Source organism: Dendropsophus ebraccatus, chromosome 1 (genome assembly GCF_027789765.1).
Source record: "Dendropsophus ebraccatus isolate aDenEbr1 chromosome 1, aDenEbr1.pat, whole genome shotgun sequence".
Lineage (NCBI taxonomy): Eukaryota > Metazoa > Chordata > Amphibia > Anura > Hylidae > Dendropsophus > Dendropsophus ebraccatus.
In genome coordinates, this window is record NC_091454.1 from 118,635,945 (window position 1) to 118,661,765 (window position 25,821).

Consider the following 25,821-nt stretch of genomic DNA (forward strand, 5'->3'; position numbering starts at 1 on the left):
AGGGACGTGTGAATGAGGCCTTACATTGTAGTTTATTATAATCCAAGTCTATGGCGGTTACGGACTACGTGCAATCAGAATGATAGATACCATTTTAAGGGAATCTGTCAGCTGTATTTTCTGTAGATAGCTGTTAGAGTACATAAGCAAAGTTTATCTTCCATGGAGCAGATGATGCTTGCAAGGTCAAGAAACCTGAGCTGAGCTCTTCAAGTGTGTTTTTGTTTCCACAGTGCAGACAGGAGATTTAGTAAAAGAGCCAATCATGAAGGAGCTGGGAGAAGAAGACAGCCAGGAAGCATGCCAGGCTGTGGCACTTGAGCATCTTTGTACCGCCTGCTTGACACTTAACTGATTAATGAAACAACAATTTAAAAAGTTCTGCCAGCACCATCAGCTCCAGGATAAGAACAATTTTCTTTTAACCGATGGTGTCTGTAGCTCTTAGGAGCAAATTAGGATGACAGATTCCCTTTATGGTGCGTTCACACGTACAGATTTGATGATGCCGATCCGCAGCAGATCCACAGCAGATTTAATATCAATGTAACTAAATAACAACACAGGATCAAATGTGCGCCATCAAATCTGCTGCAGATCTGCTGCGGATCCTGTACGTGTGAACGCACCCTTAACCCATATTACACGGGGCGACAAGAGGGAGCAAGCGAGCGCCCACCTGTCAGGTCAGTGCTCGCTTGCTCCTCGTTCCCTGCCGGCGCTATTACACATGACAGCAGTGAGCGGGTAAGAGTAATAGGGCCTTCTGGCTAAGTTCACACAACGTATTTTTTCAATTAATAACGGCCATTATTAATTGATAAAATACATTGCATTATTTCCTATGGAATCCTGGCTGTAGTGTACACACTGTATACACAGGATTCCATACAGCCACACGAAAAACTGACATGTCTTTACACACTTTACATTGTCTGCTATGGGTAATTGGAATGTGGGCACACCTGAAGGCGCCCGCATTCCTATTTAAAAGAATTTAAAGGAGAAGTCCAGCGAAAATTTTTATTAAAGTATTGTATTGCCCCATAAAAGTTACAAATTACAAATATACACTTATCATGGGAAATGCTTATAAAGTGCTTTTTTCCCTGCACTTACTACTGCATCAATGCTTCACTTCCTGGATAAAATGGTGATGTCACGACCCAACTCCCAGAGCTGTGTGGGCTGTGGCTGCTGGAGAGGATGATGGCAGAGGGACACTGAGGGACACAGGGCACTGGAGGGACACTGAGCATCCCTCTGCCATCATCCTCTCCAGCAGCCACAGCCTGCACAGCTCTAAGAGTCGGGTCGTGACATCACCATGTTATCCAGGAAGTGAAGCCTTGATGCAGTAGTAAGTGCAGGGAAAAAAGCACTTTATAAGCATTTCCCGTAATAAGTGTATATCGATGATTTGTATAACTTTTGGGGGGCAATACAATACTTTAATAAACAATTTTGCTGGACTTCTCCTTTAATTTTATCCAGCCGGTACACCAGTACCGGCTGGGATGAAATTCACAGACAGCTCCCATTCTGTGTCACAGAACAGCCACTCTCATAGACTGTGTACCCAACCTTAGGGTAGCTTCACATGTAGTAAATCGCAGTGGATTTCACACTGCGAGTTCTGCAGCTAAATCTGCTGTGATTCCCACTACTGTGAGTTTTTTTTTTTAATCTATGCCCACTACTGTGAGTTTGAATGGGGTTAGATACTCACAATTTTCATTCCGCTGCTAGTATATAAATGCTGCCCCCCTTAACCAGCCGCTGCCCAGAGCATACTTTACCTGTACCGCTCTCCGGCTGCATCAGAGGCTCCGGCCTCCCTGTTCTGTCTGTGGTGGTAAGAGGAGACAGCTGTAAAGTGATCGGAACAGCATTACAGCAACAGGGGACACCAGTAGATAATAGCAGCATCCTGTAGGATCACCTCTTTAAAGGTCAGAGTGTACACTCATTAATTTTTCAAATTAATTCCAATGTAATTGTCTCTATCATTGAGACTTGCAGTAAAGCATGTCACTAAATGCTGTTAAAAAAACAGTTCAGGCAAGATGGCAGCCCCCATAATAATATACAAAAAAAAATAATAAAAATTAAATCGAAGTCAGAAGATAGAAACAGATTAATAAAAAATAAACAAAAACATGTTTTAGTATCTGTCTCTATTCAGTAGAAGAAAATCTAAGCAATACATTCTCTTTTAAGGGAATCTCCACCATTTCAACCCAAAGCATTTCTAGGTCCAACATTTTGTGAAAATTAAATGGTGAGTGTGGCATTCTATTCTTCGGGGGCTAGGTTCACACTATGTAACTGTGCGGCTGTATTTTTTATGCGGCTGTAAATGTGCGGATGAAACTACGGCCGTGGGAAAAAATAGACATGCGGCTCAAAACATACGGTCATTTACTTGGAAATCTGGTTCAACTAAAAATAACAAATAAAATCTTAAGAAAGTGATGCAAACACCTCTGGATGCATCTGGGAAAGCAGGGAACACAGTTTACATGAATTGCTATTACCGGGGTTTGCGATCCTCTGCACTAATGCCGATGTCTCTCATGGTTAATCTATTAAAATAATAAAACACATTTTCGTTGTAATAAAGTGCCTTTCGTTGTTCAATAATTAAATTTAAACGAATCCATCATTTTGCAATTAAATATACTGTTAAAATAAATAGATATATAAATAAATGTATATTTATATATATATTTATTTTTTGACAGTATATTTAATTGCAAAATGATGGATTCGTTAGAATTAAATTATTAAACAACGAAACTGAATTTATTTAATCGAAAATGTGTTTTATTAATTAAATATTAATTAGTACAGGAAGCTCCATAAGCCGTTAATTAATATGCGGCAATAGAGCATTCTGTACTAATCATCACTTTACTTTAATGAAAACATCAAATGTTTCTTCTAATTATGTTATCACAATAGCATTATTAGAAGAAACATTTAGAATTATATGTGCGCTCAGCTGATTGGCTGATCGGCTGAGCGCACATATAAAGAGCCGGTCCGCAGTACAGTCACTTCATTGTGCTGCGGACCAGCGAAGAGGACACATCGGGGTGAGTATAGAGCTCTCCCCACCCCCTCCCCAGCACTGCACCCCTCCCAGCAAGGAAGGGGGGTCACCTAACCCCTTCCTTGCTGGGATGGGTGCAGTCTGACATCAGTCTGGCCCCCAAGGGGTTAAGGGGGATGCAATACATCCTCCCTTAACCCCTTGGGGACCAGACTGTAAGCAGCGATCTGTAAAGATGCTGCATACTGTAAGGTGCACAACACCGCTCACAATGATGGGTGTTGTGCTCCTGTTTGTGTGTTTCTCCCTTTTTGTTTTTCAGATATCGGTATCATGTGGATTACGTCGGATTCCGTGGACTACGTCGATGACCAGCGTTTTTTTAATGTTTTTTTTTTATAAAATGGTCAATGAGGGGTGTGGGGGTGTTTTTATTTGAATAAAAATTTTTTTTTACTTGTGTCTTGTCTTTATTTCTTTACTTTATAGACTTAGTAGTGGAAGCCGTCTAATAGACGGAATCCATTACTAAGTTGGGGCCTAGTGTTAGCCGGTATAAAATGGCTAACACTAACCCCCCATTATTACCCCAGTACCCAATGCCACCAGGGGTACTGGGAAGAGCCGGGTGCCAGTGGTCCCGGAGCGTCAAAATTGGCGCTCCTGGACCGGGCGGCAGCAGGCTGGTAAGATTTAGGCTGGGGAGGGCCTAAAACAATGGCTCTTCCCACCCTGGTGTTACCAGGCTGCTGTCGTTTGGTTTTTAACCCGGCTGGTTATAAAAATAGGGGGAACCCTATGCGTTTTTTTTTTATTATTTATTTATTTAAAAAAAAAACGCATAGGGTCCCCCCTATTTTTTATAACCAGCCGGGTTAAAAACCAAACGACAGCAGCCTGGTAACACCAGGGTGGGAAGAGCCATTGGTTTAGGCCCTCCCCAGCCTAAATCTTACCAGCCTGCTGCCGCCCGGTCCAGGAGCGCCAATTTTGATGCTCCGGGACCACTGGCAACCGGCTCTTCCCAGTACCCCTGGTGGCATTGGGTACTGGGGTAATAATAGGGGGTTAGTGTTAGCCATTTTATACTGGCTAACACTAGGCCCCAACTTAGTAATGGATTCCGTCTATTAGACGGCTTCCACTACTAAGTCTATAAAGTAAAGAAATAAAGACAAGACACAAGTTAAAAAATTTTTTTATTCAAATAAAAACACCCCCACACCCCTCATTGACCATTTTATAAAAAAAAAAAAACATAAAAAAAACGCTGGTCATCGACGTAGTCCACGGAATCCGACGGAATCCACAGGATACCGATATCTGAAAAACAAAAAGGGAGAAACACACAAAAAACACACAAACAGGAGCACAACACCCATCATTGTGAGCGGTGTTGTGCTCCTTACAGTATGCAGCATCTTTACAGATCGCTGCTTACAGTCTGGCCCCCAAGGGCTTAAGGGAGGATGTATTGCATCCCCCTTAACCCCTTGGGGGCCAGACTGATGTCAGACTGCACCCATCCCAGCAAGGAAGGGGTTAAGTGACCCTCCCCTTCCTTGCTGGGAGGGGTGCAGTGCTGGGCAGGGGGTGGGGAGAGCTCTATACTCACCCCGATGTGTCCTCTTCGCTGGTCCGCAGCACAATGAAGTCACTGTGCTGCGGACCGGCTCATTATATGTGCGCTCAGCCGATCAGCCAATCAGCTGAACGCACATATAATTCTAAATGTTTCTTCTAATAATGCTATTGTCATAACATAATTAGAAGAAACATTTGATGTTTTCATTAAAGTAAAGTGATGATTAGTACAGAAAGCTCTATTGCCGCATATGAATTAACGGTTTATGGAGCTTCCTGTACTAATTAATATTTAATTAATAAAACACATTTTCGATTAAATAAATTCAGTTTCGTTGGTCAATAATTTAATTCTAACGAATCTATCATTGTGCAATTAAATATACTGTCAAAAAATAAATATATATATAAATATACATTTATTTATATATCTATTTATTTTAACAGTATATTTAATTGCAAAATGATGGATTCGTTAGAATTAAATTATTGACCAACGAAAGTGATTTTATTACAAAGAAAATGTGTTTTATTGATTTAATATATTAACTATTAGAGGCATCGGCATTCGGCATCATTGCCGGCTATTTTTTGAAGTACTCCGTACGGACCGCCTGTCAATCCTCGGCCGCATGTCCAGCCGCAAACAATGGTCTTGTTCATTTTTTACGGGTCCGTTTACGATCGGGCCGTAGATTCATACATAGTGTGCACTGTGCATGAACCACCAAAAATACCGCCGCACAATTACAGCCGCAAATACAGCCGCACACTTACATAGTCTGAACCTGGCCTTATACTGTATTGTTTTTCAAATAGTGACATTGTGATGTAAAAATATAGCAGTGTGGTGTCACAATGTGACATATGGGATATTTTAAATTAATCAATCTGTTTTGTATTTGGTATGTGAGTGATACAATGAAGTATTGTGAAGTCATGTATTCCAGAAGTGGGTAAGGGCACGCATTCCGGATGTGTATGAGGTCAAGCTTTCTGGAATAGTGTGATAATGCGCATTCTGGGATTGTGTGAGGTCAGGCATTCCAGAGCGGTGTGACCTCGTGCAGTCCAGAATTGTGTAACCTCACGCAGTTCCTGAATGGTGTTACTCTATGCAGTTCCAGAATTTTAAGACCTAAGGCATTCTGGAACTGTGCCACCTCACGCATTCCAGAATTATGTGACCTCATGCATTATGGAATTGTGGGACCTCACGCAGTTCCGGAATTGTGGGACTTTACACATTTCCGGAATTGTTTGACCTTCCAGATGTAGATTTGGGCGTCCTCGCACCATTCTGGAATTGTGGAATTCTGTAAGGTCACACATTATAAAATTGTGTGAGATTGTGCATTCCAGAATTGTAGAAGCTAACAGCATCCTAGAGGCGGTATAAAATAAAAAAATTTAAAAAAAAAAACTTTTATTGCAGCATAGCACCATACGTCACCTCAAGCATTCCGGAATCATATGTCCTCTAGCATACTGGAAATATCTAAGCTCACACATTTGCAGAATTATGTGAGGTCACGCATTCTGGATTTGTTTGACCTCACCTGGCTCCTAAATTGTGTGACCTCACACAGTTCTAAAATTGTGAGATGTCCCGTATTCTTGAACTGTGTGACCTCACACATTCCGTAATGGTGAGATCACACATTCTAGAATTGTGTGATCCTGCACATTCTGGCACTGTGTGAGGTGACTCATTCCAGAATTGTCGAACCTCACACATTCTGGAATTATGTGATCTCACACAGTTGCTGAAATGTATAACCACACGCATTTTGGAATTGTGTAAACTAACACATATCCTAATTTGTATGACCCCACGCAGTTCTAGAATTGTGTTACCTCACGCAATATGGAATTGTGTAACCTCTTGCCGTTCCTGAAATGTGTAACCACATACATTTCCGGAATTTTATGACCTGACGCATTGTGGAAGTGCGTAATCACACGCATTCCAAACCAAGTGTGTTCGCACGCATTCTGGAATTGTGTTACCTTATGTATTACGGAATTCTGGGACCTCGCACAGATCTGGAGTTGTTTAAGCTCACACACTTCCCGAATTGTATGATCTCACACAGTTCCAGATTTAGGTGACCTTACACATTTCCGGAATTATGTGACCTAGCACAGTCCTGAAATTGTGGGACCTTAGGCAGTTTTTGATAAGTGCAAGCTCACCTATTTCGGAATTGTGTAAGGTCACACATTCCCTAATTGTGTGAGGTCACGCATTATGAAATTGTGTGAGATCACGCATTCTGGAATTGTGTGAGGTAACCCTTTCCAGAATTGTAGAAGGTAACAGCATCCCAGAGGCAGTGTTAGGCTAGGTTCACACTGCGTTTTTGCAATCCATTTTTTTTATCCGTCTTTTGCAACAAAAAAAAAACAGATGAAAAAAACAGATGCATTTGTGTGCATCCGTTTTGATACATTTTTCCATTGACTTCCATTGTAAAAAAAAAAACGGATCCGTTTTTTTTTTGACGGGCACAAAAATGTAGCTGACACGGGTTTTTTTTACAATGGAAGTCAATGGAAAAAGGGATCAAAATGGATGCACACAAATGCATCCGTGTTTCATCCGTTTTTGGAAAAAAAACGATTGCAAAAATGCAGTGTGAACCTAGCCTTAATTAAAAAAAAGCTTTTTTACTCCAACATGGCAGCATACACAGCAACATTTCAACCCTTGATGTTTTTTTCAAGCTTGAAAAAAACCTCAGGGTTTAAATGTCGCTGAGTATGCTTCCATGCTGGAGTAAAAAAGTTTTTTATTCATCTAATACAGCCTCTTGGATGCTGTTACCTTCTGCTGTGATTATACCTATTTAGTTCTTTTCAGGACACTGGGACTGGTAACTATATGCATCTGCTGCTATTGGCTTAAATTTGAACATGGCTGGACAGTCTAACTAAAGGAAGTGCGACAGTTTCTTCTATTTTTAGATTCCGGAATTAGCAGCCGGTCTCCGCCAGGACCTAGCAGGAGCACAATATCCTCCCCGAGTAGGCGCAGGTGATGAACAGTGTTTCCGAGATGGAAGTGGTTTGTGCATGTGTTGTGTGCCTTGAGGATTTCTGGACTGTTTAAGTTGTATTTTGTAAGGGCTTGAGAAAGGCCCTCCCGTGTTAGAGATCAGAAACGCGTTGCCACTAATAAATACTTTTTCTATGAACACCTATGATTGTTGAATTGCTGATCACACAGAAAAAACATTTTTAACACTACATGCGGTTCTGTTGCGGTTTTGCTGATCTAACATTGTTAATCACCTGCGCCTATTTAGGGAGGATATTGTGCTCCCGCTAGGTCCTGGTGGACACCTGTTGTTTGTTGTCTGTTGCTCAACACTTCTATGTTGATGACCTCCCACTGTGCTGCTGTGATTTCCTTGATGCCTACACTAGTGTTGTGCTTATGCATTCCGGTTTATGTGAGCTCATGTGTTCCAGAATTGTGTGATCTCACGCAGTCCCAGAATTATGGGACTTTGCGCAGTTCTGGAATTGTGTGACCTTACGCAGTTCCGTAAATGTGTGTGCTCACTTATTCCGTAATTGTAGAAGGTCATACATTCCCTGCTTGTGTGAAATCACGCATTATAAAATTGTGTGAGATCATGTGAGGTCACACATTTAGGAACTATATCACCTCAAGCATTCCGGAATTGTATGTCCTCACACATACAGGAATTGTGTGAGCTCACAAATCCTAGAATTATGTGAGGTCACACATTCTGGAATTGTGTGACCTCACACATTCTGACCTCACACAATTGTGAGACCTACCGCATTCTGGAACCGTATGACCACACGCATTACGGAATTGTGTGAGGTCACGCATTGTATAATTGTGAGATCTTGCGCATTCCAGAACTGTGTGAGGTCACGCATTCCTGAATTGTGTCACCTCACACATTCCGGAATTATGTGACCTCACTTAGTTGCTGAAATGCATAACCTCACACATTTTGGATTGTATGTATAATCAGTTTTTATTCGTTTTTGAAAGAGCAAGAAAACATATAAACAGTATACAAAGAAAGGTCCATCATAACAAACATAGGACCAAAAGACTTATAACACACAATAATCTAAAGTCCGCTGCAAGCGGGAGATGGCGGGACGGAAACGCCAATGGAGGTACTCGGTGTTCGGGCAGGGCATTATACCTGGGGGTAGGTGCAACATTACAGACCTTACAGACAACCTATGGGCCGGGAACCCCTTTGTGTAACTACTAAAGTCTAAGGAACCCCTCCAGGTCATACGATGACTGGATAATCATGAGCTACACCGTGCCCAGTGGGCATCTGTAGTACCAAAAATTGCAGCGGAACAACCTAAGTCAAAACATTCTATAGATGAGAAACCTCGAAGTGGAGATCAGAAGAGGTAAATAAGAAGAAGTAAGGAAAACAGAAGAATAGACAGAGGGAAAGGGGCAAAAGGAGGGGAGGAGGAAGGGGGTACTTGCCCTGATCAAGGGGACCAACCCCCTGCAAGGGAAAAAGGGGGTAATTAGATAATTGAGTAGCTCAATAGGTTACCCCATCAAGCAAACAATGTCTGGAAGGCAGGAGTATCCCGGAAGAGCAACCAAGGCATCCAAACCGTCTTGTATCGTTTATTAGACCCCGAAGCTTTAGCAGACAGCTCCTCCATACGGTGAAGGTGTGACATTTCGGCCTGCCACTCTGCCATGGTGGAGGTCTGCATAGAGCGCCAGTGGCGGGGAATGACTGTCCGAGCTGCAGACAGAAAAGCAAGATACTCTTTTTCTGTCGGCCTATAGCGCCGGGGAGTATAGAGAGGAGCGCCACCTGGGGAGTCTTGGGTGCCGTCTGCCCCGATATTGACCGGTAGGCATCAAAAACACCTGACCAGAACGGAGTCAGTTTGTCACACCCCCACCATATGTGGAGCATGGTGCCCCTTTCACTGTTGCACCGCCAGCAGAGGTCAGACACTGACAGGAACATGGAGTGCACCTTTGTCAGGACCCAGTACCATCGGGATAGTACCTTATAGTTTTGTTACTGAGCGGAGCAGGCAGTGGACAGCTTGTGTGAAAATGTGTGCTTTCTGTCTATCTTCAGGGGAGACATTTTGGATTCTATAACATAACGCAGACCCTGATTTGTATGACCTCACACAGTTCCGGAATTGTGTGACCTCATGCAGTCCTGAATTGTGTAACCTCACGCAGTTCCTGAAATTTGTAACTACACGCATTTTGGAACTGTGTGACCTTGCACAGTTCCAGTATTTTGTGACCACACTCACTTCCAGATTTGTTTGACATCACATAGTTCCAGAACTGTGTGACCTTGCGCAGTTACAAAATTGCATGACCTCACGCAGTTTTGTGATTACTTGACATCACACAGTTCTGTAATTGTGTGACCTCATGTAGTCCGGAATTGTGTAACCTCACTCAGTTCCTGAAATTTGTAACTGCTTACATTGTGGAATTCTGTGCATGCAGTTCCTAAAGTGTGTGACCTTACGCGATCTGGAATTGTGAAACTACACACAGTTCTGGAACTGTGTGACCTTGCACAGTTCAGGAATTGCATTACCTCACGCAGTTACGAAATTGCGTGACCTCACAATGTTCTGGAATTGTGTGACCTCACACGATTACAAAATTACGTGACCTCATGCAGTTTTGGAATTATCTGACTTCACGCAGTTCTGGAATTGTGTGACCTCAAGCAGTTACCAAATTGCGTGACCTCATGCATTTTTGTAATTATTTGACATCACACAGTTCTGGAATTGTATGACCTCGTGCAGGTCTGTAATTATTTGACCTCACACAGTTCCGAAATTGCATGACCTCACACAGCCCAGAATTGAAGTGAAATTTATTGTAACTCCTATTTTACACTATTATACGCCTCAGATTTAAAAATATTTGAAATTTTTATTGACTTGATTGAACAATCTCCAAACTTTTTTTTTTTGTAAAAGGGTTCAGTATCAAAGACAACCACAGCCACCAAATATAAATGTCTTATAAATATACAAATGGTCCCAGCAAGCGTATGGTTGACAATTAACTCAGTACAGGTTGCATATCTACATGGCCTCCTATACTAGGAAAATACAATTGTGCAACGTACATCAAACAAACTGAATCCCCACAAAGTCATATTATATGATTACAATTTTAGCTGAGAGGTGCCCATACCCCGACGTGCATTTACTTTCTGAAGGGGCTACTTAAAGAGGTCTCTCCAAAACAAAGAGCTTTGGGCATTTATTCAAGTGAGCAGTGTGGAGATATTGTGATATCCTAGTGATTTTCTAGGCAAAACTCATTGATGGCCTATGCTCTGGGTATATCTTCAATAACTTATAGGTGGGGTGTCAACACCTAGCACCCTGTCGATCAGCTATTTTACACAGCTATAAAGCCTGGATGTACACAATTTGATCCAGAAGCCTCAGCTCTGTACATTGTGTAGTGGTTGTGACTGCAGCTCAACTCCCAGTGGGCAACAGAAGATTCTTTAGCACCAATAAGCAAATAAAAACAGAGTTCTGATTCTGGTATTCCATTATAGAATCATCTGCAGGGATGTCAAATTTAGGACCTCCAGCTGTTGCAAAACTACAATTCCCATCATGCCTGGACAGGCAAAGCTTTAGCTTTGTAGCTTTTTGTTACAGCTGGAGGGCCTGAGTTTGACACCAGTCGTTTCAATGTTATACATACAGACAAAACTGTAGTCCATGCTGTGAAAGAAGAGCTGACCATACAATGCAAGGACCCCCAGGATTCTGTGCTGTGTGGATGTGCAGCAGCTGTACACATGCACAATGAAGACTTGTTCCACTCCATGCGCATTCAGGAAAGGCTATCAATCAATACCAAGCCATGTCTGTAAGCGTGCAAAGAACTGGGACTTCCTGTTTTGTCTTTTTTGAACACAGAAAAGACCAAATTTCGGCAAAGAGGAAGCATGGACTGCAGTTTGACAAGTGGCCATATGTATAATGTTGAGTTAAACATTAAACTAAAAATAAATTAGAGATGAGCGAACCTCGAGCATGCTCGAGTCGATCCGAACCCGAACTTTCGGCATTTGATTAGCGTTGGCTGCTGAACTTGGATAAAGCCCTAAGGCTATGTGGAAATCATGGATATAGTCATTGGCTGTATCCATGTTTTCCAAACAACCTTAGAGCAGGAGTAGTGGATCCTCTGTACCGTCACTAGCGATGGTATTAACCGCACCAGGGAGCGGAGTCTAAGGGGCCGCTGGTTTTCACCAGAGCCCGCCGCAAGGCGGGATGGGTTTGCTGCGGCAGTCGACCCCCAGGTCACTACCCCTGGCTTGGTTGCTAGTGACGGCGGGCGAGGTGTGGCAGGAGCAGTAGGCAGGAGATAGTGCTGGCAGTGGTTGATAGGCGTAACCGCTGGTGACAGGCAGTGCACAGGAACAATGGACTAGGCAGCGGGCAGGATCTAAGGACAGGGACAGCGGACAGGAACAACAGGGAGCTGGGCCAAACGCTATGGGAAGCATGTAGAGGCTCCAACACGAGGGACAGGGCATGCTGGGATTTATAGGGAGTGATAGTGCAACTTCCAATTAGGGGCGGACTGGCCCTTTAAATCTGACACAGCCGGCGCGAGAGACAGGAGCGGAGGAAGGTGAGGAGTCCCCAGGGACCAAACTAGCAGCAGCGCCGGATCCCGGTACTGGGACACCGCCGGCTGCCAGCGGGAGGGAGGAGTTGCGGCGGCGGCCCGGAGCGTGGGGCGCCGCCGCAGCCGTGACGGTACCCCCCCCCCCCCTTTGGCCTCCCCCTCTTTCTTGCCTGCAGGAATCTCTTGATAAGATCTTGGTCCAGAATGTTAGTCTCGGGTTCCCAGGATCTCTTCTCAGAATCAAAACCTCTCCAGTCCACTAGAAAAAATCGTTTTCCTCTGACTGTCTTCATTGCTAGGATATCTTTAACAACATAGACATCGTCCGAGAAGGGGGATTTACTGGAGAACCGGTTGAGGACCACTGGCTTTAAGAGGGAGACGTGGAAGGAGTTCAGGATCCGCATAGTAGGGGGTAGACAGAGTTTGTAGGTGATTGGGTTAATACGTTTTAGCACAGAAAAAGGTCCGAGGAATTGAGGCCCCAACTTGTAGCTGGGAATCTTGAGCCGGACATATTTGGCCGAAAGCCAAACTTTGTCACCAGGAGAAAAGTTTGTTGCAGGTCTTCTCCTCTTATCCACCTGGACCTTCATGCGGTCGGAAGCATTGAGCAAGGACTGTCGCGTCTGTCCCCAGATGGACTGAAGGTCTGACACCAGTTCTTCGACGGCTGGAACCTCGGAGGACGAGGAGAGAGGTAGAGAAGGATAAGGGTGACGACCATAGACCACATAGAAGGGTGACTTGTGAAACTCAAGTCCAGATGGTTGTATGAAAATTCTGCCCATGGAAGCAGACCGGACCAGTTGTCCTCGCGAGCAGAGACGAAGTGTCGTAGATAATTGCCAAGGACTTGATTGACCCTCTCCACTTGCCCGTTGGTCTGGGGATGATAGGCTGACGAGAAGTCCAGCTTCACTTGGAGTGAACAGAGAGCACGCCAGAATCTGGGACGAATTGTGAGCCTCTGTCTGACACGATATGAAGAGGGAGACCATGTAGGCGGAAGATATGCTGAAAGAACTGGGCCAGACGAGGAGCGGATGGTAGTCCAGGAAGAGCCACAAAGTGAGACATTTTGGAGAAGCGGTCTGTAACCACCCAAATAACAGTGTTACCCGCAGATGGTGGCAAGTCTGTGACAAAGTCCATGCCAATATGGCACCAGGGACGGTCTGGAACTGGCAAGGGCTGTAGTAGGCCAGCAGGTCTTAGACAGGTGGACTTGTTCCTGGCACAGATGGTACAGGAAGCCACAAAGTCCTTGACATCTTGGAGTAGGCAGGGCCACCAGTAGTGGCGGGAGATCAGTTGCCCGGTCTTTTGGGCTCCAGGATGCCCGGCCACCAAAGAGGAATGTCCCCACTTCAAAATCCTTCTCCGAAGTGCAGGGCGTGCATAGGTCTTCCCGGGGGGTACTCTCCGAAGAGCCGAGGTGGCGACTGGCATAAGACGATCGAGAGGTACGATGTGGCGAGGGGAGTCCTCTTGCCCCATGACATCAGATGCTCGGGAGAGAGCATCGGCCTTGACGTTCTTCTCAGCCGGACGAAAATGGATAATGAAGTTGAAACGTGAAGAAAAGAAATGCGACCACCTGTCCTGACGAGGATTGAGACGTTGGGCTGATTAAAGATAAAGAAGGTTCTTGTGGTCCGTGTAGATGTTAACCGGATGCCTGGCTCCCTCTAGAAGATGACGCCACTCCTCCAGGGCCAACTTAATCGCCAAAAGTTCTCTGTCTCCAACAGTGTAGTTCCTCTCGGCAGAGGAGAAAGTCTTTGAAAAGAACCTGCAGGTTCTTGTCTTACCAGACGCATCCTTTTGTGAAAGGACGGCTCCAGTGCCCACTGAAGATGCATCGACCTCAAGAGAAAAGGCTTTAGTGGCATCCGGGTGGACTAGAGCAGGAGCAGAAGCGAAGGCAGACTTTAAGCTAGAGAATGCTTGCTCAGCCTCGGGCGGCCAATGCCTGGGGTCCGCCTTCTTCTTAGTATGAGCCACAATGGGTGCGACCAGAGTAGAGAAATGTGGGATGAACTGCCGATAGTAGTTGGCAAATCCTAGGAAGCGCTAGATAGCTCTGAGACCCACAGGGCGTGGCCACTGAAGAACGGCCGAGAGCTTGGCTGGATCCATCTGTAGACCCCGGTCAGAGACGATGTACCCAAGGAAGGGAAGGCTGCGCTGATTGAAGACGCACTTCTCCAGCTTGGCGTAAAAATGGTTGGCCCATAGACGTTGTAGAACCTGACGTACTTGTGTCACGTGGGTCTGCAGGTCAGGGGAGAAGACCAGGATGTCGTCTAGATAGACGATGACACAGACGTAGAGAAGGTCTCGGAATATGTCGTTGATGAATTCCTGGAAAACCGCCGGGGCATTGCATAGGCCGAATGGCATGACCAGATATTCGTAGTGCCCATCCCTGGTGTTAAAGGCGGTCTTCCATTCGTCACCTTCACGAATTCGGTTCAAATTATACGCTTCCCTGAGATCCAGCTTAGTGAAGACCCAGGCTCCATGGAGACGGTCGAATAGTTCAGGGATAAGCGGAAGAGGATATCGGTTCTTGACAGTCACCTTATTTAGGCCCTGATAATCAATGCATGGGCAAAGAGAACCGTCCTTCTTCTGCACAAAGAAGAACCCTGCGCCCGCTGGGGACGAGGATTTGTGGATAAAACCCTTCAATAAGTTCTCCTGGATGTAGCAGGACATGGCCTCAGTCTCGGGTACGGAGAGAGGGTACACCCGACCACGTGGTGAAGTTCCAGGGAGGAGGTCTATTGAACAGTCGTACGCCCGGTGAGGGGGTAAAGGGTATTCCGCCAGTAGGCCAGATAAGAGGCTTGACGGAGTCAGGTGACGTCACAGAGCACTTGGGCTGAGGAGACTTCAGACACCGGTTAGAACAGTTCAGTCCCCAAGAGAGAATCTCACTGGTTCTCCAGTCTAACTTAGGGGTATGTAATTGCAGCCAAGGGAGACCCAGCAGGATGTCGGAAGAGGATTGGCGCAAGACGTAGAAGGAGATCTTCTCCTGATGTAAAGCGCCCACTTGGAGGACTTGAGGTACAGTCTGGTAGAGCACGACATCGGTAGGAGTCTCGCCTGTGACCAAGCAGATAGTCAGGGATCGGGCTAGCTGAGTCACGGGTAGCCGCCATCTTTGGACCAACGTAGCTGCAATAAAACTGCCGGCAGAGCCAGAGTCGATAAAGGCAGTAGTCTGGTGAGTTTGTCCTGATGGCGTCTGGATGGAAACTGGCATGGACAGCCGTGGAGAGGTGACATTTACACCTAGGGAGGCCTCTCCCACCGGACCTAGGTGCGAGCGTTTCCCGGACGCTGAGGACGTTGAAGACATCTCTGCAGGTAGTGATTAGAGCCACCGCAGTAGAGGCAGAGATTCAACTGCAGACGACAAGTTCTCTCATCAGGCGTCAGGCGAGTTCGTTCCACCTGCATGGGAACCTCAGGAGTCGGCTGGGGCACTGTAGCAACGGGATTCTGGAAAACCGGTGCCAGCCGGTGATGGCGACGGGGCAGGCTTAGTTGCCGTTCTTGCCAGACCTCCTCCTCTCTTTCGGAAATCCGGTTGTCGACTCTGGTCGCCAGTAGAATGAGATCGTTCAAGGAGGTAGGGAGGTCCTGGGCGGAGAGCACGTCTTTCACCCAAATACACAAGCCTTTCTTGAAGGTGGCAACTAGAGCGGCCTAATTCCAGTCTAACTCCGCTGCCAGGGTGTGGAATTGGATGGCGTCGCCAACAGAGGAACTCCCTTGTGAGAGGTTGAGGAGAGCCGTTTCTGCCGAAGATACACGGGCAGGTTCCTCAAAGACGGAGCGAAACTCGGCCAGGAAGGTTCGGAAATTGGCAACAACCGGGTCATCTCGGTCCCACAGAGGCGTGGCCCAAGCCAGGGCCCTCCCCTCCAGTAGGCTAATGATGAAAGCCACTTTAGAGCGCTCGGTAGGGAACTGACTACTTAAGAGTTCAATATGCATGGTGCATTGAGCCAGGAATCCCCTGCACAACTTGGGGTCTCCACCGTATTTACTTGGGAGAGCCAGTCGAAGTTTCGAAGAGGATGCTGGAGGTGGTGAGCGCTGGGCTGTAGTATGCTGCTGTAAGGCGGCAGTCAGTTGTTGGATCTGCTGTGACTGTTGCTGGTGTCAGGGAGTCCTGGGGTCCCGGAAGATGGCAGTCCCTTCTCTCGACCCGCAACCCCTGTCCCTACCTGCTTGCCCCCCTAGGCTAAACCCTAGGGCAGCAACTGGGCGACAGTCCCTAGCCTAACTAGGGATACAGGGAGGTAACAGAACACACAGACAGGTATATACAAATAAGTCAGGCAGTCCGAGTCGGCAACAGGAGGTCACGTCAAAATCCAAATCAGCAAACAAAGGGTTAACAGAGTCCAGTCCAAGGTCAAGCATAAGTGGTAACGCAGTACAGAGGATGAGGCAGAGGCGAAGTCCAAGTCCAAATGTCAAATAGCAAGCAGAACAATAAGATATGCTGGTGTAGCTGGAGACCAAACATACACTGGCAATTACAGAGAGTAATTCACCAGCTTAACTGCTACCAGAGCTCCCGCCCCAGCCCCTGATAGGAGCAAGGAGTCTGACAGCAGCATGAGACTCCAATAGCAGCAAGGGAGCCCTCCCCTGTACTTAGACAGGAGCAAGCCTCAGGAGAATGCAACACCTGAAGGCTTAACCCCACAAGCACCAGAGAGGAGTCAGGAGAAGCATGAAGCCGGGTGTCGGCTCCCTGTCAGCATAGTATGAAGTGTGTGAATCAGGTCAAAAGGATAGGGCGTCGGCTGGTTCTTCCAGCCGAATTCACACACAGGGAACGAACTCTAACAGCTGGATCTGCTGAGCCTGCTGGGCGACCACTCTGGCTACGTCACGGATATCAGGCACCTCGCTGGGATCTATGGTTGGAGCCTACTGTAACGCCAGGAGTAGTGGATCCTCTGTACCGTCACTAGCGATGGCTTAAACCGCACCAGGGAGCGGAGTCTAAGGGGCCACTGGTTTTCACCAGACCCGCCGCAAGGCGGGATGAGCTTGCTGTGGCAGGCGACCCCCAGGTCGCTACCCCTCTGGCTTGGTTGCTAGTGACAGCGGGCGAGGTGTGGCAGGAGCAGTACGCAGGAGATAGTGCTGGCAGTGGTTGATAGGCGTAACCACAGGTGACAGGCAGTGCACAGGAACAATGGACTAGGCAGCGGGCAGGAACTAAGGACAGGGACAGCAACAGGAACAACAGGGAGCTGGGCCAAACGCTATGGGAAGCATGTAGAGGCTCCAACATGAGGGACAGGGCATGCTGGGATTTATAGGGAGTGATAGTGCAACTTCCAATTAGGGGCGGACTGGGCCTTTAAATCTGACACAGCCGGCGCGCGCCCTAGGAGGCGGGGACGCGCACGCCGCCGACACAGCGAGAGACAGGAGCGGAGAAAGGTGAGGCGCTCCCAGGGGCCAAACTAGCAGCAGCGCCAGGTCCCGGTACTGGGACACCGGCGGTTGCCAGCGGGAAAGAGGAGTTGCGGCGGCGGCCCGGAGCGCGGGGCGCCGCCGCAGCCGTGACAACAGCTTTATCCAAGTTCAGCAGCCCCAGCTAATCAAATACCGAACGTTCGGGTTCAGATCGACTCGAACCCGAACCCGGTTCGCTCATCTCTACTTATGATCACAACTCCTGTATGATTTCTTAAAAAAAAAATGTTTGCGACAAGAGTTAATAAGATTTCCATAAGCAGTATGTCCAGGGTCTATTATTACTGACAAAAGCCTTCTGCATCGCTAATGAGGGCGCACAGATAAGGTTACAGTAACTTGCATTTCAAAGGCTCTTGAGAGCAGAAGGGTTTTCTCATTCAAATGCGAGTATAAGGTGTGATAACATCTGGTCAGCATGTCTCCAGTCTTTGTAATGTGCCTACAGTGTGCAAACAAGGAGATCAGGATGTCATAACCTGCTATGTTAAAGGGAATGTATCACCTAGATTTTTTTTTACTGATTAGAGACAGATACAGAAATGTTTCTATTTTCTGACTTTTTTTTTTTAATTTCACTTGTACATTGTTATGGGGGCAGCCATCTCCCCTGAGCTATTTTTAACAGCATTTACTGACATGCTTTATGGCAAGTCCTTGGACATAGACGATTCAATTTATCTAGGGATGTAGTGAGCACTTAGACCACTCTTGTTTAAAGAAAGTTATCATTTATCATTTACATTATTTCCAATAAAATTACAGTCTGGCTCAATAGTTTACATTTTTATAAGGTACACAGAGGTATAAATACTGCTAAATTTGTTATGCAGTTTCACCTGGATATGGCAGTACCCCACTTGTGACCATAAACTGCTGTTTGGGCTCACAGCAGGGCTTAGAAGAGGAGGAGCGACATTTCTAGTGCATATTGACAGAATCGGTTATAGGGTGCCATGTGCATGTACAGTACAGTCTAGTAACATCTGTGGACTAAAAATGTAATATATAAAAAATAGTTAATGTAGTTATATATAGTAATGTAAAAAAAAAGTTTTTAAAGTCTAAAAAAAATCCCCATTAAAAATTGCCTACAAGTCTACATTTCCCCCAAATTAACATGATTGGTACAGATGCATGCAAAAATGACAGAACTATGTAATTCATCTCAAAGTTTAAAATGTAAATTAAAATAAATACCCAAGATAAGATTTGTGGATTTTTGGTAATTTTACATCCAAGAAAGTGGAATGAACAGCATTCAAAAAGACCAATCCAACTTCAGATTCTACCAATTTTAAACTCTGATCCCAGCTATATAGCCACCTACTTGCTGCGGTCAGTAGAATCTGTGCCATCTAGGCTGATAGAAGGTGCATACCATTTCCTTTCAGCCAACCACACAGTTCTGCAGACAGAAGATTAAAACAATCTAAGGATCAGAATATAGCAATGCAAGTAGTAAAACATATCAAAAACTACAGTATATAACTTAGATATTACTGTAATTGCATACCTCCCAAGTGTCCCTCTTTTGGAGGGACAGTCCCTACTTTTGAGCGAAGTCCCTCTGTCCCTCTTTGCCCCTTACATGTCCCTCTTTTTGACCTAGGAATTAGATTTGTATTAATAAACTTTTTAAGTTGCACGTTGGATCCTAAAAATTGTTATATGTGGATGAATGATGTGACATTATGGCCTCTTTCACATATCATTTCCCACATGCAGTTTATATGGCCCCATACACACATCTGTAGGTGTTATGGATCCGTTTTGGGGCCAAGTTCTGTAACAAAAAAATGATTAAGCCATTGTGCGTCCATGTCACCTATCTGACAGTGGGTCCAAATGTTGACAGTTACTGAAACACATTTGTAATCCGCAGTTGTGGATCCGTAACTACAGACAGGGTTACTGATGTGTGACTGGGACCTAAGGATGCAATCACACATCTACTGCAGATATCAATGTAACTCAATGTATCCATCAATCTGCAGCAGATCCTGTATGTGTGATGGCATTCTTAAATTAAAAAGTATAGAAATGTCTGTAAAATGAATGTACAATGTAAAAACTAGACCCCCAAAAGTTGAATTATATTTTTTAAATTTAGCTCACACAATTTTTGTTTCGTAGTACATTTTACAATAAAATGAAGTTGCAACTTAAATGTACCATTGTTTTGCAACAATCAAGCCCCTATATAAGTCTGTTAAAAAAAAGAGAGATATGGCTCTTAGAGGGCAAAGAGGCATTAACGAAAATTGCCTGTACTGGTTAAAAACCTCCATTGTGATAGTTACATGAGTTCAAGGCTTGCTATACCCTCAGGCATCAAAACCTATTCTACCAGCTCTATTACAACATGTGTTGCCAAATGTTTATCTCCATAGAACAAATCCCCAGAGCACTGTCATGGTAAACACTGAAAATCTTTATCAGTCATTGTAGGCTCCAGAGAGATTAGAGGAGACTGCTTTAGGGTGGTCAAATCCTGATGTCTGTGGTAAGCATACCCCTTAGGAAGTTTCTTGCCCCACTCTTTTACAGCTGCAGGGGGTATTTAAATTCCCCCACCATTATTTACCCCTCAGTCACTTGCATATTAAAAAAAAATACAAACAACCTAGATAGCAGTGATCTGCTGCCGTCGCTCTGTGGAATAGGAGCGGCAGCAGCAGACAGCCGCTGTCTGCTATGGGCTGTCCAGATGATCAAGCGGCCACCCGGGCAGCCCCCCCTGCACTCACCCACAAGCAAGCGCTGACAGTGCTCGTTTGCTTCTATTGGTCGCCCCATGATCAAACATATTATCTGTTCTTATCAGTTTAATATCTGATACATCCCTTATCTGGGGACCATATATCAAATGAATTTTTACAGGGTGATGGAGATGGAAAAAGAGCTTGTTCTGTGCTCTCCAGGCATTGACAAAGTATTACTGTGCGTCCAGGTTTAAAAAAAAAAAAAAAAAAAGTTTTATGTTCCTTATATAGTGTCAGGTAGTTGGCAGTGTCCACTCACCGTGGTTAGAGTAGTGAATGTGGGTGGAAACTCTGTAGGCGCTGCACAGTGAAGATGAGAAGTATCCAAGGCAGGTATAAATAAAAGTACATTTATTTGTCTCAAAAAACAACGTGTTTCAGGGTTCAGGGGCCCCTTTCTCAAGTTAAAAGAGACATACAGACAGCATTGGGTAACTTGTTGTTTAAATGTCAGATCCTGGGGCATATCCAAGTTAAAACAATAAAATGTTATTGTTATGGGTACATAAAAACAGAAGTAAATTAATGGAATACACAAATAGACAGTAAAATACAATGTAAAGATAAAACCTTGTAGCTTTACCCTCTTCTATTAGTTTAAGGCAGAAAACTTCCATTATTGTGCTGCCGATTGAACTAAAAGTGCCCATACACAATAACTTAACGTTGGCTGTACCCACTAAGGGTATGTTCACACTGAGTAAAATCGGCTGAATTCCATGACATGTCAAGCAGCAGAAGTGGAGGTGCAATTCCACAGCGGAAAGCGGAATTCTGCCGTTTTTACTCAGTGTTAACATACCCTTACCATCTAAGGCTGGGTTCAGGCTGAATTTTGTCTCTTTTTTAATCTTTTTTACACTATGTTTCATATTGCTGTTTATAATTACACTACTGTGTACAGCAAAAAGTATAAATTGCTATCCATACTTGTAATTACTTTATATCATGTAAGTCAATGGGAAACAAATTTTGCTTTGTGGCATACAGCACCATCCATTTTGAGCATTGGTTAATGTATATATCTTTTTTGTTTTCCTGTATACTGCTAGGCTCACACTGCATTGTTGTTGTAGTTTCACCGTCTGCATTATAGTATGTTTAATTTTGCTGTATACAAAAAGAACGTATACGTTGCAATCTGCTTTTTTTTTTAATATTATTTAAAGTGACACTGTCACCCCCTTTTTGCATTATGACTTCTCTACACAGGTGTAAAGGGTAAATTTTACAGTTTTCATACCTTATTTTATATTATACGTCATTGTGCTTGTTCCAGTTAAAAGTGATCTTTTACCATCTACAGATTGTGCCAACTGGGCGGGGCTTCTCCACCAAAGAGCCAATTAGCCCTGCCCACAATGGTGCCATAGGCCCCGCCGGCGAGGGGCGGAGCCTTTGCACTGATGATGCCACATAGGGGGCCTACAGTGGCGCTGTGAAGCCCTCCCCCCAGGTAGCACAATCCACAGATAATAAAAGATCATGTTTTACTGGAACATGATGTATGATATAAATTAAGGTATGAAAACTGCTAAATTTACCCTTTACACCTGTGTAGAGAAGTCATAATGCAAAAAAGAGGGGGCCAGTGTCACTTTAAGTCAATGGAAAAAAAACTTCTGTATGACATACAGTACCTGTTCACATACACTTTTCTTTCCTTTTCAGCTATGTTCTCACACCATACTTTTTATGAAAAGAATGGCAGTAGTTTCCAATTAAAGTATTGGCTGTTCTTTTCATAATGCAATGATTAGCATTGAAGTCAATGCAAACAATGGCCGTTGTTTCTCACACTGTATTGAACAGCCGTTGTTTGGCTACAGCTGTCCAATTATGTTTGTGTCATTTATTTCTGGCTGTTGCCCATGGACTTCAATTCAATTTTTCATTTAAAACAACGGCCATTGTTTTGAGTGCCAAATAACGGCCATTGTTTCTACGTAGGGGGAACATAGCCTCAGGGTGTACAAAATGCAGACATTAAATGGAAACAAAAGCACAATGTGATCCTAACCTTTAACGTATATTATTCCATCACATTTTTTTACTGTTAAATCTCACCCAAGGAACAATTGGTTTGGTTAAAATTACCAGTGTTCATCAACTTAAAAATGTATAGTAACTTAAGTGGGAGGAGTTCAGCTGTTTCCATCTTTTATCAACATTGTGATCCGGAGTAACCTGCCTCCAGCCTTATAACGGAGGTGTTACCTTTTATTTAATCCTCCTTGTGATGATAATGCCCTTTGCACACAAAGGCTAAACTAATAAAAGATCTCTATAACACAGGATGTTTCAGCCTATTGTTAAGGTGCCCATACACCTAAGGCTATGTTTACACAATGGCCGTTCTGCGTGAACAGCTGTTGTTTAATGATACCTACAGTCAGAATTAATTATCATGATCATTATTTCCAGCCGTAGGTACCATTAAACAACAGCCTTCGTGTGGAACAGCCATTGGAACAGTGTGTGACTTATAAACACTCCCCGCAGCTGCCGGTACAACTTCAGAGCTGGTATCTAAAGTGAGAGGCTGCTCAGCCAATCCCTGGCCGCGGCGGTCCTGTCCCAGACAGAGATTGGCTGTGCAGCCTGTCAATTCAGAAACCGGCTCTGAAGTTGTACTGGGGAGCATGAAAGCTAATGTATACAGTTTACTATTTTCCTTACAGATTCATCAGCCGTCAGCTGGGTATCGCCATTACAAGTAGCAATGCACGGTCAGCGGACGATGATTTTAGGTCCAGACCAAAAGACACAATCCGTTGATGATCATTGTCATCAGCTGATCGTTGTCTTACACAAAGTGCTAATCTGCCTAACTCGGCAGATTAATGTTCTGTGTAATAGGGCCCTTAGACGACCCAGCTCTCACTGGCAGCGAGCGCCAATCTGCTAGAACCTACTAAATTAAATGGGCCTATTAAATGGGGGCTGTGGGAACATAGCTAGCTATGTTTGCGCAGCCCTTTAATCAGACATTGCCCATGAATTTTCTAGTACACAGAGAGATGTGTGGGTGGCGACAAATGAACTTGTTTTAAACTTGTTGAAAAACAAAGATCAGCCAAAAATAGTTTGTTTGCTCATTGGTTGATCGCTGGTTCTATTACACAAAAATATATCTAATTCAATGAGCAACATACACACGTAATTTAAATGCTATCTTAGTTTATTATCTTAAACAAACCTTGGTTACATAGTTGCAAAAAACTTCACCACTGAGTGATAATTTAGCGCTGATGAGAGGACCTTATGCTGGGTTTACACGGAGCGATAATTCGCCCGATCGTACGATTAACAATTTCGAAGAAACGTTTTTTTTTTATAACGATCAGCGTTTAGACGGAACGATATATGGTACGAAAAAAATCGTTTTGCGATCGTTTAACCCTATCTCGCACATAGGTTAAATCGGTGAACCACTGTTTACATGGAACGATCTGCAAATTTTTTGCGAACGACCAACGATGATTTGAGAACATGTTCAAAGATCAAAAAGAACGATTTGTCGCTCGTCGTTTGATCGTTCGCTGCGTTTACACGTACGATTATCGTTCAAATTCGATCGTTATCGTGCAAATTCGCACGATAATCATTCCGTGTAAATGCAGCATTAGCAAATATTATGTAGAAGTGTCCACAGCCCAGCCGGGCTAATCCAAGTTCACAAAAGACACTGGGACACTCACAGAACAGATGGAGAACCGATCAAGCGACGAGCGAGAAATCGTTCATTTTGATCTTACAACATGTTCTAAAATCGTCGTTCGCAAAAAATTCGCAGATCGTTCCGTGTAAACAGTCATTCACCGATTTTTCCTATGTGCGCGATAGGCATAAGCGATCGCAAAACGAATTTTCCGTACGATATATTGTTCCGTCTAAACGCTGATCATTATAAAAAAAAATTGTTACTTCGAAACCGTTAATAGTACGATCGGGCAAATTATCGTTCCGTGTAAACGCAGCATAAGGTCCTCTCATAAATTATCACTCAGTGGTGAAGTTTTTTGCAACTATGTAACCAAGGTTTTTTGAAGATAATAAATTAAGATAGCATTTGATTCACGTGTGTATGTTGCTCATTGAATTGGACTTTGGGAGTGCAGGCTTCTATTCACATACACTGAGAGGACTTGACTAGCACAGTGCAATTACTTGTGTTCGACAAAAATATATCTGCCTGATTTGGCAAATAATCACTCTGTGTAAAATGTCCGTGAGCGCGTACAGCCGGCGGAATTCCGCAGAGTTTATCTGCGACAATTCCTCAATGTGAACCCACCCTTATACTAAAGTCAACTGAACCTGCCAATACTATCTATCAGGTATGGCGGTCTTCTGACTCACTGGAGAAGAATCTGGTGCACTAAACCTTTGCCGTTGACTTTTTTTTTTTTTTTTTTCTTTTCAATTAGCAACAAAAAAACCTTATAATGGTAAGATCTACTAATAAAGTAACATAAGAAAAACATAAATGTGGAGGTCTAGCATAAAGGTTAGTCTTAAAGGGGTTATCCAGCGTGGGGGGGGACCGGGGAGGAGGTGGCTGAAATAAAAGATGTACACTCACCTCCCCGGTTCCAGCGGCGCTCCGGTACCCGGTTCCCGGCCGCTTCCTGGTGTCTGACGCTGCCCGAGACGCTACGTCTTAGGGCCGCTCAGCCACTCAGTGAAGGAGGCGGGATCCGTTTGAAGTCCGCTCGGATCCCGCCTCCTTTACTGACTGGCTGAGCGGCCCTGAGACGTAGCGTCTCGGGTGGCGTCAGACACCAGGAAGCGGCCGGGAACCGGAGCGCCGCGATGAGTGACCCGCCGCTGGAACCGGCGAGGTGAGTGGACGTCCTTTATTTCAGCCACCACCTCCCCGGTCCCCCCAAAAAAGTGCCCCCACGCTGGATAACCCCTTTAAGGCCCTATTAAACGAAACGATTATTGTCCGTATTTGGCCGATTATTTCGTCTTACGTAAAAGAAGGCAGCGATCAGCCGAAATGAACAATGTCAGCTGATCGTTGCTGTCATTTGTCTTTCAACATGTTGAAAGACAAACGACTAATATAGCTACGATCTGCTGCCGTTGCTCTGTGAAGAAGGAGCGGCAGCAGCAAACCGCCACTATCCTCATTGGGCTGCCCAGACGATCTAGCGATCACCCAGGCAGTCCCCCCGTAGCTCCCCGTGGGGGCGTGTGATAGTGCC

General features: G+C 44.7%; 1 protein-coding gene and 1 non-coding gene across 2 annotated transcripts in view; one reads left to right on the forward strand and one right to left on the reverse strand.

Moving 5' to 3' along the window:
• The window catches only part of PIK3CG (phosphatidylinositol-4,5-bisphosphate 3-kinase catalytic subunit gamma), a 79,441-nt gene that overhangs the window by 40,654 nt on the left and 12,966 nt on the right, over positions 1-25,821 (reverse strand). The window lies entirely within an intron of this gene.
• LOC138780422 (U2 spliceosomal RNA) lies at positions 20,620-20,812 on the forward strand. The gene has a single exon (XR_011361283.1). It is a non-coding gene; the product is annotated as a U2 spliceosomal RNA (small nuclear RNA).